The sequence below is a fragment of the Callithrix jacchus genome, chromosome 12 (genome assembly GCF_049354715.1).
Source record: "Callithrix jacchus isolate 240 chromosome 12, calJac240_pri, whole genome shotgun sequence".
Lineage (NCBI taxonomy): Eukaryota > Metazoa > Chordata > Mammalia > Primates > Cebidae > Callithrix > Callithrix jacchus.
The window spans coordinates 51,135,520-51,154,643 of NC_133513.1; the positions used below are offsets into that span (position 1 = coordinate 51,135,520).

The window sequence follows — 19,124 nt, forward strand, 5'->3', positions numbered from 1 at the left end:
TGCAGGCCTGGCGTCATGCTGAGCATATTGGTACCTTGACCTCCACCCCCCGCTTGAGGAGGCTATATCTGAGCTCTGGTGGAACGAGCCCTCAGAACCAGGTGCTACAGGGCTGTGGAGGCGGGTGCCAGCCACCAGGCTGCGGTTTTGTGCTTGGCTAACTCTTGGCTTCTGAGCAATTAAGTGGAGAAAGAAGAGACACAATGAGAACACACTGCCCACCCACTCAGCCCAGCCACCACAGGCAGCAGGCAGCCTCTAGGGCCACCTTAGGACTTGTGGTCCGCAGGGCACAGGCCAGGTTCTACTTGGCATGGCAAGAGAATGCAGAGCGGGCAGCATCTGGCAGAGCCAAGTGCCCCTGGCAAGCACTAGCTCCCGCCACCTTCAAGGTGAAGAAAGGAGACCCAGGGGCCCATGCAGGTTCAGGCCAGAGTGAGCCGGCCTGGATTCTCCCTACCAACCCACCCTCCGGCTGCCTCACTCCCCTACCCCCGCCCTGCCACCCTGGAAAGCAGGACTTCCCTCTTTGTGCCTCTGCAAGTCACAAGAATCCCAGTTCAATCAACAGCCAGCCCAGCCGCTGACCCTGAGATTCTGGAGTTGGTTGACTCAGGCAGGTATGTTCTTGAAGGACAGAGGTCAAAAAAATGGGGAAACTGAGGCTCAAAGAGGGCAAAGGGTCTGCCTGTGGTCATACAGCAGGACTAGAGGCATAGGGATACAGAATGTTAGAGCAGAGAGCCAAGCAATCCCAATGCCCTCATCTTACTGATGGGGTAAACTGAGGCTCAGGGATGGGAAAGAGCCTGCCCAAAGTGACTTTGAATTAGTAAGAACCTCAGGGTGGCTATCTTGGGTTGATCCGGTGTGGCCAAGTTAGAGCTGCCCTCTTTGACCCCAACCTCAAGTTCAGGAAGTTGCAACACTTCCTTGTTTCCATAGTAACCAACTACTGCTCCAGGAATACACTGAAATGTTTTTGTTCCCTCCTCTGGGCCGGCCCTGGGCCAGGCTGTGAGGACACAGAACAGAAAGAGGGGGCGTGAAGGAAGGCAGAGACCCAGCCCCATGCAGTTGATCCCTTGCAATAGAGTGTGGGAGGGAAAGAAAGGAGTAGAATTTTCGGTGGAGAAGAAATCCTCAGCGTCTTAGAGTGTCAAGGGAGAGAGTTCACAGATGGCAGCTTTTGAGCTGGGCTCTTAAGGATGGGTAGGAGTTCACCAGACTCTAGAGTGGAGGTGGAGGAATTGGCATATGCAAAAGCCTTGAGATAGAGGATGACTTAACATGCTGGGAAACTACAGAGTGAAGGATACAAACATTCAGGGGGTGAATGCAAAGGAATCAACCGGAGAAGAGGACAGAGACCAAATGCAGAATGTCAGAATTCCAAGAGTAGACAAGGGATCGGGAACACCCACTACGCCTCTTATTTTTCCGATTGTTAAATGGACACCTGTGACAGAGTGTCTGCAGCACAGGAGGTGACAAGCAGAAAAGGAGAAGCATTCAGACACCCAGGACACAGAGATTTGAGCCAGTTCTCTAGCCCCAACCCCTCAGCCTGCTTCATGGAAGTGGACAGGCATTCCCAATAGGCTCCTGGACACAGCCTCAGTCGATCTTGCGTGTGTGTGTGTGTGTGTGTGTGTGTGTGTGTGTCAGATAGAGTCTCGCTATGTCACCAGGCTGGAGTGCAGTGGCACGATCTTGGCTCACTGCAACCTCTGCCTCCCAGGTTCAAGCGATTCTCCTGCCTCTGCCTCCCGAGTTGCTGGGACTACAGGCGCGCACCACCACGCCTGGCTAATTTTTGTACCGTTAGTAGAGATGCATTTTCACCACGTTGGCCAGTATGGTCTTGATCTCTTGACCTTGTGATCTGTCCACCTTGGCTTCCCAGAGCGTTGGGATTACAGGCATGTGCCACAGCACCCAACCAGCCTCGGTCAATCATTAAAATACATTCAGGATCTGACCTTGTCTCACTACCTCCACTGAACACTGGTCCAAGCTGCCAGCATCCTTTCCTGGGTTCCTATAAATGCTGCCCAGATGGTCTCCTTGTGGCCACCCTTGTCCCTTCAGTCTATTCTCAACTCCCCAGCCAGAGATCTTAGAGAACACATCCAATAGCCTTAGTCCTTTACTTACAATCCTTCAGTGGCTTCCAAATCACTGAGCATGAAGTCAGAAGCCCTTCCTGAGCTTGATAAGGCTCTCTGTCCCTTATCACCTGGTCCCTGATCACCCTGTTGACTTCCTCCCTGCTCCCTCCTTTCCTCACTCCATCTAGCCACACTGGCTTCCCTGCTTTTCTTAGAGCATGCCAAGCATGCATCTGCCGCAGGGCCTTTGCACATGCAATTTTCACTGCCTGGAAGGCTCTTCTCCCAAGCGTTCAACGGAGTTCACTCCCCTGTCTCCCTGAGGTATCTGCTCAAATGCAGCCTCTTTAGAGAATCCTTCCCTGCCTACCCCATCTAAGGAAGCTCCATAACCTACTCATCTCCCTATATCCACCTTATCCTGGTTTATTTTTCTACAAAGCACTTATTGTAACTCAGCATGACATCATGCATTAAGTTGCTGACCTGCTGACCATCTGTCTCACCTACTAGAATGTAAGCAGGGCCCCTGTCACATTCCCCAGGGTATCCCCAGGGTCTGGAAGAGTGCTTGGCACATAACAGGTACTTGATAAACTTGACGAAGGAATACGTTAGTCCACCTTCCTTGAGAAGCTGGGCAAGGGGAGGCACAAAAGGACCCCAGATTCTGCACTCCCCAGGGGCAGAACGCTGGGGGCTCAAGCCCAGCCAGGAAACCTTGTTCTCAGGCTGGCACGAGGCCCCACCAGCAGGACCCTCCCAGTGCCCAGGCTCCCCAGACCTGGAAGGACACAGGGTCTGGCAGAGGCCTGGAGGAGCCCTAAGGAAAAGCAGCAGTTGTTACTCTGCCCATTGTCCCCCATCGTCCTTCACTCCACACAAAGCCCGGGCAGGCCAAGGACAGCCTCGGGGACGGAGGGTGGAAGCAGACAGAGGCCAGGCTAGCAAAGCTGGAAGGACACGGGATCCTGCCTGCAACTCTGAGGCTGGATTCCTTCCCTTTCTGGCCTCCATGCTCTAATCTGGGAAATGGGATGAGAAGGGGATTAAGTAAACTGGCTGCCCAGGTCCCTGCTGCTCCCATAGTCTGGGCATCTTTGGGTCTTCAGGGCCCTGGAAGGGGTCACAGCGGGCTGGATCTCAGCCACAAATTCAAGCCATGGTCCAGGCCACAGGAACATCCTATGGCCAGATGAGCCAAAAAGCTGGGTGAGGGGCCTCAGGTGGGCTCCTGAGGACACTGTCGCCACCCAAGGCAGAATGCAAGGCAGCCTCATATGAGCCAGGAAGTGAGAGACAGTGTCCTGCTATAGGGCAGCGACCCCCAAGCTGGAGGAGCCAGCTGTCTCACCGAGACCACAGGGACGCCTGCCTGCCCCCAGGCCCAGCGTTTTTGGTGGGCACAGCTGGAGCCAGAAGGCCCAGCTGTTCTGCAAGATGGGGACGGTGAGTCCCAAGCCAGGTTGCCGCCACAGCCACAGCCATGGAGGCACCTCTCCCATGCCTCACTTCAGCAAAGGGTTTCTGTGGAATAACAGGCGGGGCTGGGCACTGGATAGATGGTGGGAACACCTGGATTTTAGCTCCAGCTCTGCCAGGGACTTGTCATGTGACCTTGTCCCCTCTGGGGTTCGACTCAGCATCTAAATGAGAAGGTTTGGCCCTGGATGGTCTCCAAGGCCTTTCTGTGCTGCCATTACCATCACCGCACATGGTAATGAAACATTACACTCCCCGATACAGTGACGCTGGACAGCATGCAAGACACTGGCCCTCCCCTTGGATTCGTGCGACAGCCACCAGTGATACTGTTAGGATGAGGCCAGAAGTTCTGCACAGATCCCAGGTCGCAGGGGCCTGCAGACACGCAGGCAAGATGCACCTAAGTGACAGGGGGCAGGGCCAGGCAGAGGGGAGCTCAGTGAGGAGCCAGGTGGTGACCGGCAGGGGAGGAAGCACTACTCACAGCCCCTGACTACCTCCAGCGAGGGGGCTCCGGCTGCAGTGGCAGGCGAGCATGCTGGGAGACGCTGGGAAGACAGACTGCCTTCTCAGCCTCCTGGAATGTCTGACCCTACTTGACAAGCAGAAGCCAGACCGCTTTCTTCCCCTAGGGCCCAAGTGAGCCACTGTTGTGGCCTCCCCAGCTTACTGCCATGCCTTATGACCTGGGCTAGGCTATTTCCAGGTCAGGCCTGAGGTCTCCAAGCTGCCCAGGCTCTTACCAGAAGCAGAGATAATAAGGCCCAGGGGATATAAGAAGGCTACCTCCTCCAGGAAGCCCACTCTCCCTGCTCCAGCCTTAGATTCAGCCTAGAGAGAAGTCTCTGAGGAGGATACAATCTCTGAGGTAGAAAATAGAAGAGACTTCCTGAGAACTGAATTCACCACATTCTGCAAGGTCCTGAGAAGAGAACTAGAGGAGAAGTTTCCTTCCATGCTCCATACGATGTGGAACTTTCTAGACGGAAGGAGCTGCTGGGGATGCAGGGAGCAGCCTGTCCATGGAGGCATGCAAGCCCTCCTGGGAAGGTGCTCTGTGGGGATGCTGCAGATGGGGCATAAGTCATCTGTGCGACAGGCATCAGATGAGGTGGTTGCCAAGGTCCCTAGTGGTCTTGGGAATCAAAGGTGCCAGGAATACCAGAAATAGGAGCACCCAGAGCCTTCAAGTGGAGCAGAGCTGCCCAGGCCCCTCTGGGGAGCTGGCTAGGAGGGAGACCATCCACAAGGCAGAAAGCCAGACACTTCCGAGGCCCATGAGGATTCCAACCCCTATGCAGATCCACTCCTTCTGCCTGACGGGGTCAGCCCTGCAGATGAAGCACAGGCAGAAATGCAGGTGTCAACCCAGGCAGGGTGGGAGGAATCAGAAGGCCATCCTTTTGCAGGACATAAACTGACGCCAAACACCAAACAAGAAATCACACCTGGGGCCGGGCACAGTGGCTCACGCCTATAGTCCCAGCACTTTGGGAGGTCAAGACAGGCGGATCACCTGAGGTCAGGCGTTCAAGGCCAGCCTAGCCAAAATGGCAAAACCCTGTCTCTACTAAAAATACAAAACTTAGCATGGTGTGGTGGCGCGTGCCTGTAATCCCAGCCACTCAGGAGGCTCAGGCAGGAGAATTGCTTGAATCTGGGAGCCGGAGGCTGCAGTGAGCCGGGATTGCGTCACTGAACTTCCAGCCTGGGTGACAAAGAGAGACTCGGTCTCAAAAAAAAAAAAAGTCATGTCCAAGCTTTCTGCTCTTCTCCCAGGATCTGAGGCTCAGGGAGGTGGTGGGGCTCGGGTGTGCCAGCACACAGGGCAGAGAGGCGGATGACCAAGGAATCCCTTCACTTGCTCCCAACCACAACAAAGCTCACTTCTCAGGGTCCCAGGAAGGCAGGGACATGAGGACTGTGAGCAGGGAGGCAGAGTGACTCATGAACAATTACAGAGTGCTCCTGCCCGCATGGGACCCAGCTTGAGCCCACGGCTCTCTGGAGGCCCCAGGCTGCCTCTCCCTACCAACAGCACGACAGCCCCACTAAGGGCTCCTGACCAGCTTACACCAGCCAGGCATTCTGAAGACATCGTGTGCCCCTCAACGTAAGTGCCAGTGTTCCCACATCCCCCGAAGAGGAACCACGAACCTGGGCGGGACCCACACGATGCAGCCTGCAGAGCTGAAGCTGGCCTCCTGACCCAGAGGAGGCCACTCCTAAACCAGTCCTGCCCAGCCTTCCTAGAAGACGGACTGGGCGGGGACTTCCTTCACCCCAGCGCCAGTTCCTTCTGGGACACTGAATCCCAACATCCCAGGGAGGTCTCACAGAGGACAAGATGGGATGGCTTCACAGTGAAGTCAGCTGCTGCAGGAGGCCACACCTGCCTACCACTCACTCATCATCCCCTGGGCCCCCCCACACCCAGCCCCAGTACCAGACCTTGTGGCCTTGGTCAAGTCCCTTTACATCCCTTGGCCACAGATTCCTTGCCAGGAAAATGTCAAGCTGAATTAGAAGCAGGGGGTCACATAACTGAGATAGAATGGAAGGAGGGCAAGAAAGGCAGCATGACAGTTCCACTCCATTCAAGGACCAGGGACTGCAGAGCCTTGGATTAAGGCTGTTGTTTTTTTGTTTTGAGACAGAGTCTCACTGCTCTCTTGCTGGAGTGCAGTGGTGCGATCTCCGCTCAATGCAACCTCCACCTCCCTGGGTTCAAGTGATTCTCTTGATTCAGCCTCCCGACTAGCTGGGATTACAGGCACACACTGCCACGCGCATCTAACTTCTTGTATTTTTAGTAGAGATGGGGTTTCACCATGCTGACCAGGCTGCTCTCGAACTCCTGACCTCGTGATCCAAAGGCCGTAGTTCTGACACTGTTTCCAGGTGTCCACATGGACTTAAGGATCTGAAATAAGGCTTCAGACCACCTCTCCAGTAGAGTGCACATTCGCAAAGCCTTGCCCATAGGTTCTGGGGGTTCACAGCCCCCACAGGTGAAACAAAGCCCTTCTAGTTCTGACAGCCAACAAACCTCTGGAGCCTTCCTCTAGGGACATGGCAGAGGCCCCACCCCTCTGCCCAGTTGGCCTTGCTTTCAGGACTGCCCAACCACAAACAGATTTGTGGTCTGGTAACAAAAGAAGGAAAGACAAGGAGGCCAGCAAAAGTGGTAAGACATGTGGAGCCTGGAGGGTGGGGCAAAATGAGGTGGAAATGCCAAGGAAGCAGGCTGAGGGGAGGACTCCTGCCTGTGCAGACACTGTCCCTCTTCCCGTCTGTGAAAGAGTCCCCTGGAAAGGTGGTTCTTCAGCAGGTAATCCATCCGCTGGACAGAGCCGCAATGCTGAGCTGGAAGGGACTGTTTAGGTGGTATTTCCCAAAATGCTCTACTGGTCTTCTCCGTAGTTATTTGGCATTTTAAAAGGGTGGGGCTGGGCATGGTCCTCACACCTGTCATCCCAGCACTATGGGAGGCAGAGGCAGGTGGATCGCTTGAGCCCAGCAGTCCGAGACCAGCCTGGGCAACATGGTGAAAACCCATATGGAAAAAAAAAATTAGCCAGGCACGGTGCGCATGCCTGAGGTCCCAGTTACTCGGGGAGGCTGAGGTGGGATAATCACCTGAGTCCAGGGGGTGGAGGCTGCCATGAGCTGAGATTGCACCACTGCACTAAAAAAAAAGAAAAGGTTGCGGGGGTGGGGGGGGTGGGGGGTGGTGTTTCTAGGCTGGGTAAAGGCTGGGTGAGGCATCTCCTCCAGGCAAATAAGTTTGACAATTCCTGGAGGGCAGGGGTGTTCTGCTGCCCTCCCTTTTGCTTTTGGGGACTGGTGGTCCTGAGAAGCCACTTCGGAAAGTGATGATGTTGATTCAGCTCATGGTCTTCAGATGAGGAAACTGAGGCTCACAGGGGCGAGTGACTGGCCAGAAGTCCCAGTTATCATTCACGGCAATTCTGCATGACCATGTACAGTTGACAAGCCCAGTCCCTCTGTGGCCTCCTTCCCTTCACATGGGAAGAGTCCAAAAGGGAGGTATTGTTATCAGCCTCAGTTTCCCACAAAAAAAGCTTCTCAGGCAGGAGCCCAGATGCAATACCTGCCTCTCGAACACCTCTCCAAGGGGAACAGGCTGCCCTGGTAGGTTGAATTAAAATGTACTTGGGTTATGACTGGAGGCCTCTCAGAGAAGATGGGCCAGACCTTTGTGTTACACAAGTGTGGAAAATGGCAGGGCGTTGGAGATCAGGAAGCCTGGATGCCAGCAGGCTGTTATGTGTGGGCCCCAGGCGACACATGACCTGGGCAATCAACTTCATCCTCTCATCTGTAAATCAGAGGTAAAGCGATTGGAACACTGGTGGTGACAAAGACGAGGGCTACCTTTTCCTGAGCACTTACTGCACACCAGGAACTTGGCATAGTCCATCTTCTCAACTTACGGGGAAGATAGTATGTTAGTTATTATTACACTGTTAGTTAGCCTGTTTTACAGATGTGGAGACCGAAGTCAGAGAAGTTAAACATTATTTGCCCAAAGTTACTGAGCTCACGAAGAGTGGAGCTGAGAGCCTAACCCAGGCAGTCTGAGAAGGGCATGAAACACATTAGTTGCCCAATAAATGCTGGCTATTATATTTGTGGCAGAACTTCAGCAAGCTGTTTTAATGATGTAAACGACAGCCACACACCAAAGCAAGACATGGATGGAAAACCCCACCCCTCCTCACCCAGACCACAGAGCCCCTACTCTCAGTGAGACACCCCGCGGTATGACCCGCAGTCAACCCCACCACATCTCTGGGCTTTGGGTTTCCCCACCTGGAAAATAAGAGGGTTGGACAGAGACCCTGTAAGGGCCCTTCCCACCTGCACACACCAGGAAAGGGTTTCAGGACTCTTCCCAGAGGTCTCTGTGCCCTGCCAATCCTCGGCTAGGTCGCTGAATGGTTAGAGCTGTGCCCTGCACTTCCAGCTGCGGTCAAGGTCCACCAGGGAGTAGGGGTGGGAGTCTGGGTGGGAGCCCTGTGGACAGGGCAAGGTCCAGGCACCTGGCATCTCCTCCCTTGTCCTGATCCCAGCTGGCTCTTCCTAGTGTGCTCACCTGGGCTGACAAAGGTGACTCTCAGGTGACTCCTAGGGCGGAGTGAGAAGGCCACCTCCCTGCTTCCCTACACACAGAGGAAGTGCAGGCAGGACCAAGCCAGTTGGCCATTCGCTCAGCAAAGGACAAAGGTCAGTTCTTGGAGGGTTGGGTGTGGGGGAGAGGGGAGGTATGGGAAGCCACTATCCTCTTGGCTTAAACAGGTCCTGGCAGATGAGAAATCTTGTACCCTCCCTGGAAGGTATCTGTTTTACATATTTTTGTTGCTGTTGTTGTTTTTCAGATGGAGTCTTGCTCTGTCACCCAGGCTGGAGTGCAGTGGTGCAATCTCGGCACGCTGCAACCTCTCCCTCGCAGGTTCAAGCGATTCTCGTCCCTCAGCCTCCTGAGTAGCTGGGATTACAGGTGCGTGCAATCATGCCCGGCTAATTTTTGTATTTTTAATAGAGACAGGGTTTCACCGTGTTGGCCAAGCTGGTCTTGAACACCTGACCCCGTGATCCACCGGCCTCAACCTCCCAAAGTGCAGGGGTTACAGGCATGAGCCACTGTGCCTGGCCATGTTTTACTTCTCTCAAATTCACAATGCAATCACCCTGTAAAGACACATGCTGCTGGGCAGGGGCTCTAATGCCAGCCCAGGAGTGTTCCATGCTCCTCTGGTTGCAGAGGGTATGGGAGTGCCACTGAAAACTTCCCATTCTTCTTCCTCACTCTAAGCACTCAGAAGTGAACCCCACCCCCCACAGTTCAGCTGGGCCTCTCGAGTCAGAGCCGAAGAGCATTTATTAATGAGCTCAAGAGCGGCTAAGGGGGCTGCACAGGGCCAAGAGCACACACTCAATACATGTTTCATGAGCTAATGGGCTGGCGGAGACGCGGTTCCAGGCCCAGCTCAGTCACCCATGGCTGCTGACCCTGGATGAGACCAAACGTTTCTTTCTGTGGTTCAGTTTCCTGGGCTAGGAAAGGCCAGACCAGGTAACCCAATGAGTCCTCCCTAATTTTATGCGACAAGCTTGGCGGTTCAAAACCCAGAGCCAGAGAGGTTCAGGGTGGAAGGGGTTTCTAGATCTCTCCCGGAAGCTTCACAGCTAAGAGGACAGCAGCACAGGACCTAAGTGGGAAGCTCCAGGGCACACCATCCCCATCCTCCCTGCCAGCCATACCCTGGGGATTGGGAAGTCAGAATGGGTTGCAGGGAGAGAAGACAGATCTCCATTTAAGCCAGACATGGAAAACAGAACTTTGGAAGGAAGAGCTGGGGAAGTTACAGTGTATGTATTGAACACCCTCACCCATCGAACAGCTTGGCCATTTCCTGATCTGCACTGAACTGGAGGCTCCAGGAGAGCAAGTGTCTAGGCAAGACTGGTGGGGGAGGAGGGAGAGAGTTCTCAGGTCTCCAGGTCCCGGGCCAGGCAGCCTGAGCCCTGGCAGAGGCCCTGGCCAGCAGGGCCAATGTGTGCATACATGTGCAGGTGTGCATACAGACAGAGCTAGGGGAGTACAAGACAGGTAACTGCCAACTGGGGAGCAGGCTTGGGGACAAATGGAGCCCCCAAGCCCCCATCCCTAGGGGCAGAAGTCTCTGGAAGGCTCACTAGTTCCTGGAAATTACAGACTTTCCCTGAAGTCCCTATGGACAAATATCCCAAAGTCAGACCACTAGTCTCTGATGCCCCACCACTACCAGCCATCAAGGTCCTGAGTCAGTCTCTGTCCCTCTGTGGGCCTCGGTTTCCCCATCTGTACAGTGAAAGGTTTGAGCTGGGTGATTTCAAAGGGCTGTGTCTACTCTGACAGTCCACGATGCTGAGATTCTATAGGAAAACACGACACCCACCATCACTCAGGCCCCCACCCTGGAGACCTAAGAAGGCAGTCCCAAGGCCCCCAGCCGGCTGTCTAGGGGTGGCGCTGGGGCAGAGCAGAGTCCTCATACCGTCTGTCCTCAACAGCCTGCCACAGCCGAAACCTTGAAGTGGTTACAATTACAGCTGGGCTAACAGGATTAGGGGAGCATTGAAATCTAGGAAATCTAATTAGCTCAGACACCCCAGCCTCCCCCAGCACAATCCTGCAGTAACTCCGGTGGCTGGGCCTGACAGGCCCAGGGCCCTCCCAAGCCACAGTCATTACCTGCACAGGTGTGCCAGGCTGGGCCAAGCTTCCTGGGGAGGTGCCAGCTCAGCCTGCTCGGCTGCTCCCTGGCCTGAACCCCACCAGCTACAGCCTTGTCCTAGCGTGGCACTCAGCTGAGTTCCCAAAACCAGACCCAGGGGTGCAGGCTGCAAGGGTCAGAAGGAACCCAAGGTCTCCCACAGAGTGGGCGTCACATATAGCCTGGGGACTGACTCAGCCCAAAGAGGAAATACAGAAACCATAGCAACCCAAAGAAGTGTACTGGGCCTCACAGGGACTGGGGGCTGGAAACACCTCTGCCTCCTGCTTCAGGGCCAGAGAAGGGCACAAAGCCCCATGCATAGACCTGTGTGCCCCAGGCAGCCAAGGCAGGATTTGTGGTTCAGAGCAAGCTCTGGCTGTAATACACTGTGCCAAAAGAAGGGGACACAGCTGCTGGGGGCATGGACCATGTGCTTCCATATGGGAGGGGGAAGACAGGTGAGGCCCATCTGTGACCCTTCCTGGGAATGGCTCCTCCTTCACCTCATTCCCCCAGCCCCCATTTCTGGAGCCTATACTGACTCTGCACCATGTCCCAGCCTGGTCGGAGTGCTCACTCGGTGGACTGGAAAGGAGGCAACGCAAGGCGTTGCCATCTATAAGGCCTGAGGTTGAGTCTAACTTTGCCACAAGTTGTTGGACCTCTCCGAACCTTGTTTTTCTGCTCTGTTAAATGGGGATAATTCCAAGTAGTAACTAGCTTACACTGTTGTTATTGGGGTTAAACAAAGATGGACAAAGCTTCTAAATCCACCAAGAACCATACAGAGGAGAGGGCTGTGGTTATTACTGTCATCACGTGCCCCGTGGCAGGCAGCCAGCTGGTAGTGGTTAATTATTTATTTGGACTGATCTTCCTTCCGGCACTGGACTGTGGGCTCCTGAGGAACAAGAACTGCCTTCCACAGTTCTGGTCTCTCCCAGGACATTATCTTCATCCACAGTCAACACCTGTGGCATCCATGCGTGGCCCCTAAGCCAACCCCACCCCTCATCATGCACCCCCTTCCTTCTCATACCATGCTCCAAGGAAAGTGCCCAGAGGCAAACCTGGCACACAAGGGGAGATGACAGGGGGATTCCCCCTAGGCAGACTCTTACCCCCACAACAGGTCATTCCTAATAAGGGCTAGAAGCAGCCATTTGAACATGTCCCCCTACCTAGGGACCTGCCTAGGTAACAGTCTTGAACCGATGATCATTCAGGAAAGAACGAGTCTATGGTCTGGAGGGACCCCAGCATCTCAAAACCAGAGTGGGGTCAGGAGGAGTGGATTTGCAGAAGGCATGCAGCAGAACACGCTAACATGCACAACTGCCCACTGAAAGCACAGGCTTCCAGGAGGTAATGAGTACACTGTCCTGGGGGGCATGCAAGCCAAGGCTGGACAAGCAGCTGCCACATAAGTAAGTCTGGATGAGAGCAGCTTCTGGAAAATGCTTCTAGCACCTCCAATCCAATCCCTCTGTGTCCTACCCTTTCTGTACCCAGAGCCTCCCAGGCCTTCAAGGGACACATGCCTAGGGGACTCATGCCCACATCTGCCACATTCTCCCAGCAACCAAGTGGGATGGGACAAGTTCTGCCCTCAGACCCATTTTACAGATCAGGAGACTAAGGCCCACCACAGGACAGTTACTGGCCCAACACAGACAGAAAGCTACAGCCTCCTGACACCTTAGTCCTCTCCCCCATCTCCTCTGGTAACAGGAACCCACTTAGTCATGATGGGGTCTGGACTCTCCCCAGAGCCTATGGCTAGGACTGCTTTTCTCCACCTCCCTTCAGACCCTCACGAAAGGTAGGGCCCAACCTCAGAATCCCATGGAGCTTACAGCCAGGAGAGTGGATGCCTCCCCATCCTGAGAGATTCTTAAGCACAAAGAACACTTCTCCACAGGGCATGGGCAGAGGGCACTGTGTCCTGCTAAGAGGTCAGAGCCGTCGCCAAGCAAGGCTGCAGCGGTGTCGTGGGTAATTGTGGCAGCCCTGCCTTTGTTGTCCACGCAAAATCTAAGGAGCATCATAAAGACCAGGCAGCAGCGACAGGAGCCAGGCCAGGGCCCTGGGTAGCAAAGTTATGAATGGAAGTGTAGGGGACCCAGCCACGACCCGAGGGCCCTGCTTCCTGGTCCCATGACCAAGTGGCCACAGAAGCTTCCGGAAATTAACTAGTTGGTGCCCAAATTTCCTACAACGCCTCACCCTGAGGCCAGGGTCATGGCCACTCATTGGACCCTTGGGGTCAGTGGCTTTATATGCAGGTACTCTTGTGACAAAACTCTCAGGCCTCAAAGTGCCTTCCTTCCTTGATCCCTCCGCCCCTCCCCCCATCAGGAAAAAAAGTGAAGTTTGCAGTTCTTCTCAGTTGGGTCCTCGCCCCTGCAATTTTCTGAAATGAGTCAACCGTGGACACCTGTCCTATGTTGGAGGCATGTCTTTAGGGGCCAGGGATGGAGACAATGTTGTTTTACTCTAGCTAGGGAAGTGAGCGTGCGCGTGCGAGTGAGAAACTGTAGTTAAGTCGCCAAATCCCGCAGTCTCTGGACCTTTCTTCATTTTGCTCCTGGCTGTGAGAGAAACAAGAACCCTCCTCCCCCATTTCCTTAGGAGAGAAAAGGTACATTTTGTCCCCATGAAGGCAACCCTTTTCTGCATAGACAAGTCTATTTATTCATAAGACCGGTGATTTCTTATTCCCAATCTTCTCAGTGAGCCCTACCCAAAATGCCACATCCACCTCTCGAATCCACTCCCTACTGCTCCCTTCTCCTCCCCCCGCCCCCCACCTCCAGTCACTGCCACCAACTCTCAGAAGTCTAAACTTTTGAGATTTACATGTGAAAACAGCGTTTCGTAACCTCGTGATTTGGGACAAGGAGCCGCTTCTGTCCTTCGGGGGAAAACAAAACCCAACCGAAATCATTAGGCTCGGAAGAAAACACCATCTCCCTCCAAATGCAGTCCCTGGGCCCCCAAGTCACACGTGCTCTGTAGCAGATAGGGCTTTCAATGTGTCTTTTGTTTGATGCTGGTGTTTCAACATCCTCGACTTGAAGAGGGAAAGGTCAGCCCAAGGCTCGGGGTATTCACAAACCCACCCTGCCTCTGCACTGGGGCCAGAAGCTGGTGAGTGAGGGGCCGGGAATTTCCGCACTCTGGACCCCCTCACAAAGCGGCCAGGACGGAGAAGGCTAACAGCCTGCTCTCTCATCTCAACTTCCCCGATAGCTCAGCAGCAGCTTCACACTCCCGGGACCCTACCAGCGCCAGCGAAGGCAGGCTGGAATTCACCAGCGCCAAGCTGCCCGGCTCTCCAGCCCCAGCGCCTGCCTCTTTATCTACACCTTCAAAAACAATAATAAGCAAACCCAGGCACCTCTGGGAACAGCCTCTGGCCTCCCGCCCTGCCCGGTGTAACCAGCCTGTCCTCACACCCACCAGGGAGGAGGAGTCGGCACTGGTTAACCCTCTGGTCTACCAGGCCCGGTTCCCAGGTTGCAGCAGGGAGACAAACTGTTGCTCAAGAAAATCCTTCAGAAAACCCTTGGCACCAGGAGGCAGCTCGGAGCGGCTCTGCACCCGGCGCGGAGCCAGGGGCTTCCACAGGCGGTCGCCCGCTGCCCTTTTAAATCACTGGGGCTGGGCCCTACTCTCCCATGCCCTGGGCTGTCCACCCAGAGGGCTCCAAATGTCCGTGGCAGAGCAGAGAGGAGGGAAAGGCTGGCCGAGCCGTGCCCTCACCCCGCCAGTCCAGCCGCCAGCTTCTTGGAGGACCTCTGAGAGAACATTTGTTTGGGCTGCCAAGTTAAATCTTCCTCCCTCATGTCAGGGCATTGGAAAAGCAGTCAGGGGGAGAGGAGAAGGGGGAGAGCGCGCGGGGGAAGGAGCAGCGGGAGGGAGGGAGGGAGGCAGGCAGGCGGGCAGGCTCAGAGCCCCAGTTACTCGGACACAGCCATCCCAGGAAGCTGGCGGCTCCCGGGCAGACGCAACGGGAGCTCCGGGCACCGAAGCAGGGACCCAGTCGCCAGGCCTCCCCCGGTCAGGCAAGGGTACCAAGCACCCTTGGCCCACCCGAGAGCTCTCGCTCAGTGACCTGCTGGAGGGGCGAGGTGGGAAGGGAAGGCAGAGGAGGAAAAAGTTTACTGCAGGTAGAGGGGTAGGGCAAGGCGGCAGTGCCGACGGGCTGTCCCCCGGGGAGGGGTGGGGGGCCCCGGCTGGGTGCCCTGGCGCGCTCCCGTACGCCCGCCCTCCCGCCCGTGTTGTTTACATTCCTGGAGTGTCTTTTAAACCCCGGGCAGAGGCCGGCTCCCGGCCTTCTCCGGCGGCTCCGGGGCAGTCTCCCGTGAAAATCTGCTGGCGCACAATGGCCGGGAAGGCGGCCGCTCCTCGCCCGCGCCCCCACCGCTCCAGGGCGGGGAGCCTGCCCTCCGCACCGCGTCCTCTCCCCGCCCGGCCGGCTTCCTGGACAGATGTCCCCGGCGAGGGGGCGACGCGCGCCCGCTGCCCGCGCCCTAGACGCGGAGGCCGCGCTCCCCACTGTTTTTTTCCCAGCCCAGACGCCAGGAATGTGAAACAAGCTTCCAGAGCCCGCCTCCCCCCAGACCCCGGCTCCAGCCCTGGCCCCCCAACCGCCGCCCCGGCCGGCCTCCCACTCCCTCGGGGCCACCGCCGCCGGAGACTAAGAGGAAGAAAGAACACCGGGAAATTACTTTCGTATTTGCAACGCGCGCGCGCGCACACACACGCACATCTTCCCCCTGGGCTCCCCTCCTGGCCGGGGCAGCCCCGTCCAGGCGTTGGCCTGAGCGCCCCTCGGGCTTCCGAAGCCCTAGCAGAAGCCCTTACACACACCCCTCCGCGTTCCTCGTTCGTACCGCGCGCCGCCCTTCCCCGGGCAATTCCCACACAAACAACTTAACCGCGCCCCCACCTACCATTTACAAAAGTGTATGTTTTCCCTGGAAATTCAGACGCACAACTTAACACCACCACCCCTTGCCACCCTGAAATCCGGCGCCTTCTCCGGCGGTTACTGCACACACACTGGCGCCAACTTCGCATCTCCCCAGAGGAGGCGAAGGAGACCGAGGCGGTCCTTCCCCGGTCCTTCCCTCCCTCCTCCGATTCCCGGTCCTGCCCGGCTCCCGGGTGTAGAGAGCGAGGGCTGGAGGCGCGCCGGCAGGAGGCGGGCACCCGGTCCGCGCGCGCACGACCACACTTACGCCCCGCACACCCCGACAAACCCGGCCCCCGCGCGCAGCCCAAGCCGGCTCCGCACAGCCGGGAGCTCGCCGGCCGCTGGGCCTCCGCCCCCGGCCACCAAGGGGAGCGGAGCTGAGCCCGCGCCGCCAGCCGGTCGCCCAGCTCCGGGGGACCCTTTAAGGGAAAAGCCCCAGCACCAGGCACCCAGCACCCCACGCTTGCGCCCCAAGTCAGCCGGGAGCCAGAGGTAGCTGCGGAGCTAGCGGGCGCCCGGCTCTGGCCCCAAACTTACCCGGCGCTGCGAGCGCCGCTGCCGCCGCTGGAGGACGCGCCGACGCCACCGCCGGGTAGGGCAGGCTCGGGCCGGGAGGAGCGCAGTGAGGGCGCCGAGATCCGCTCGGCTCCTGCTCCCGCTCCGCGCCGGCTAGGGCTGGGGTCACCGCGCTGCGCCGGCGTTGCCTGCTCGTTCGGCCGCCCGATCGCTGCTCGCCCGCCTGCCGCCCGGCCGCTCGCTCTCCCCGGCGCCCGCCGCCGCCGCCGCTAGCTTTTTTAATGTCCACAGACAGTGAAAAGGAACTCGGCGTTAGGGGGTGAGTAAGTGAATCAACTCGCCCGGAGCCGAGCAAGTTGAAGTGTCAGATTACATTGGCTATTCTATTTCCAAAGGGCCCCGCGCCGCCGGCCGGCCGCAAAAGCCGGTGCGGAATAAGACCGGAGCGGAGCGCAGCGCCGCGCCGCGCTGTGCCGCCGCCGCTAACAGCGCTCGGCTCGACTCTGCTCCACTCGGCTTGGCTCGCGCTCTGCGCTCTCGCTGCGAGCTCTCTTTCCCCTTTCCTTTTCGCCTCTCCTCGTTCTCTCCCTCGCCTTTCCTTTCCCTAGTCTTCCTCACTTTCCTCCCTGTTCCTCGGTCCCGGCGCTCTCCAAGCTTTTCTCCTCCGGGCTCCTAGTTCCGCTACGCCGCCCGTCCACTCACTTCCCTCCTTGTCCTACTCCCTCCGCTACTCCCTAACGCCCCTTGCAGACCCCCTCCCGCCCCCCTGCAGGCCCCAGCCCCAGTAAGTTTGGAGAGGGTAAAAAATGTGAGCCTAGGTAGAGACCACCCTGGGGTAGGAAGCCAAAATCACCCGGCTCACCCGAGAGCCCCTGCCTCGCGCTGGCGCGCCCCTGCCTGGAGTGCACTCGTGGCCCCGGGCGCTGTCAGGTACCCGAACTGGGGGTGAGCGAGTTGTTAACTGGATTTCCAAAGTCTTCCCCGGAGGAGATTTTGAAATTGTTCCTACAGCCCGGGGACTGGCGGGTGGAACGGGAAGAGGACCACCACCGCCAAGGATGACGTTGGGGCAGACTAGAGCGCGGCCCCCGACAGCTGTGGGGGAGCGGGGGGTGCGGTGCGCACAGTAGATCCGCGACACCTAACAGTCCAGAGACGCGTGGATTCCCGGAGGCGCCGCGCGGAGCGCCCGGAACGCTGTGCGCTCGGTCGCTCGGGGGCTGCTAGGCTCGCGCCCGGCCCTCCGCCCCGGTCTAGGCACTGCCTGAGGTAGCCGAGAGCTAAGGTACCCACGAGGCGCAGTTGTGTGCGCCCACTCGCGGGAGTTCCCCTAGCAGACTCACCCCCGAGAGCATCCAAGTGCGCGCCCACTTTGGCTCACGTCCACTGCCACTCTCACGGAAACTCCTACACAGTACACACATTCGCTCCCTCAGCATTGCAAACACGCTCCCCCCAAACCACAAACGCGCCCCCACACACTCGCTTACTTTCCCTCACAAAGATGCCCGCTTACACGGCCACAGCAAGCACGCTCAAAGACACGCAGTTGCACACTTACACACATCGCTGTATACAACCCCACACACACTCAAAACACAAAACACGAAACGTTCCCCTGGGCACTAAATTCTCACGTTCACGTACACACCCAAACACACGCCCTCCTCTCCCACTCCTCTTCCATACCCCTTCCTCAAGGGCCCCCACTCCTGATTTTCGGCACCCCAAGTCCCAATCATAATCGGCGCCCACGCAGCCCCCTTTGGACCCACACACAGGCGCGCACGCACGCACTCCCCTCCCCAGCAGGCGGGGGCGGCTTCAGCGCGGAGCCCGCGGAGCCCGCTTCGGATTCCAGGTGTGGCGGTGACTCCGCGCTCCACGTTTTGCAGGCCGCCGCCGTGTCGGAGGCGAGGAGAGGAAGGGAGCTGGAATAACAAAGGCAAGTTGGGGAGAGCGCAAGGGGGCGCAGCCCCAGTCGGGCTGCGGGGGGAGCCCTGCGCAGCCGGGGCTTGGGAGGCTGCGGGGTCGCGGGCGCGGGGAGCCGGAGGTGGGGGAGGAAGGGTGGGGGGAGAGGGGCGGGGCCGAGGCGTGACGTCAGAGAACAATGACACTGCCGGGGGGGGGGGCGGGCACCCGGAGGCGGCCGGGGCGGGGGTCTCCCCGGGGGCCTGGGGCGGGCCGAAGACGTCCTGGCCCGGCCGGAGCCACCGCCTGACTGACGAGGCCCCGCAAGGGAGCAGACGTGCTGCCCAGACTTGCGGGTCTCCCGGGCCGCTTGGGCGGTGATCAGCGCGGACCTTGGGCCAACCCGGGAAGCAGGCCGGAGCACTACCCCCACCAACCCCATTTTAGAACATCCTTCTGAGGGCTTCGCTGACCTCGGCTTGAACTCCTTCAGAGCCGGAGAGATCACTCCTTCCACTACCGAGGGAGAGAAGGCAGAATGAATTTGCCAGCTTTGAATTCATTCTCAAGGCTCCGCTAGTCTGACAGCCGGTGAACTCAGCCTGGAATTCCTGAGAGCTCAGAAAACTGCTGCTCAGGTCCACCTGGGCGTGGGGGACGTGGTGTGGGGAGCGCAAGCGGCGGGGGAGGGGAGGTGCTATCTTATTTTCCCCAGGGGAAAGTCTTCCTCCCTCTGCAATTTTTTGGGCCTCAGTCTTCTTACCTGTCACATGGACATGGACTGTGATCACCGCTGCTCTCCCACTCCCCGCCCCCCCCCCCCCCGTAGGTGGC

General features: G+C 57.6%; 1 protein-coding gene across 11 annotated transcripts in view; it reads right to left on the bottom strand.

Moving 5' to 3' along the window:
- The window catches only part of ZMIZ1 (zinc finger MIZ-type containing 1), a 241,271-nt gene extending 224,526 nt beyond the window's left edge, over positions 1–16,745 (bottom strand). For all 11 annotated transcript variants that reach the window (XM_078345481.1, XM_035267860.3, XM_078345479.1 and 8 more), the window contains exon 1: positions 16,401–16,745. The gene's annotated coding sequence lies outside the window, so the exon portion shown is untranslated. The remainder of the gene's footprint in view (positions 1–16,400) is intronic.
- Between the last annotated feature and the right edge of the window lie 2,379 nt (positions 16,746–19,124).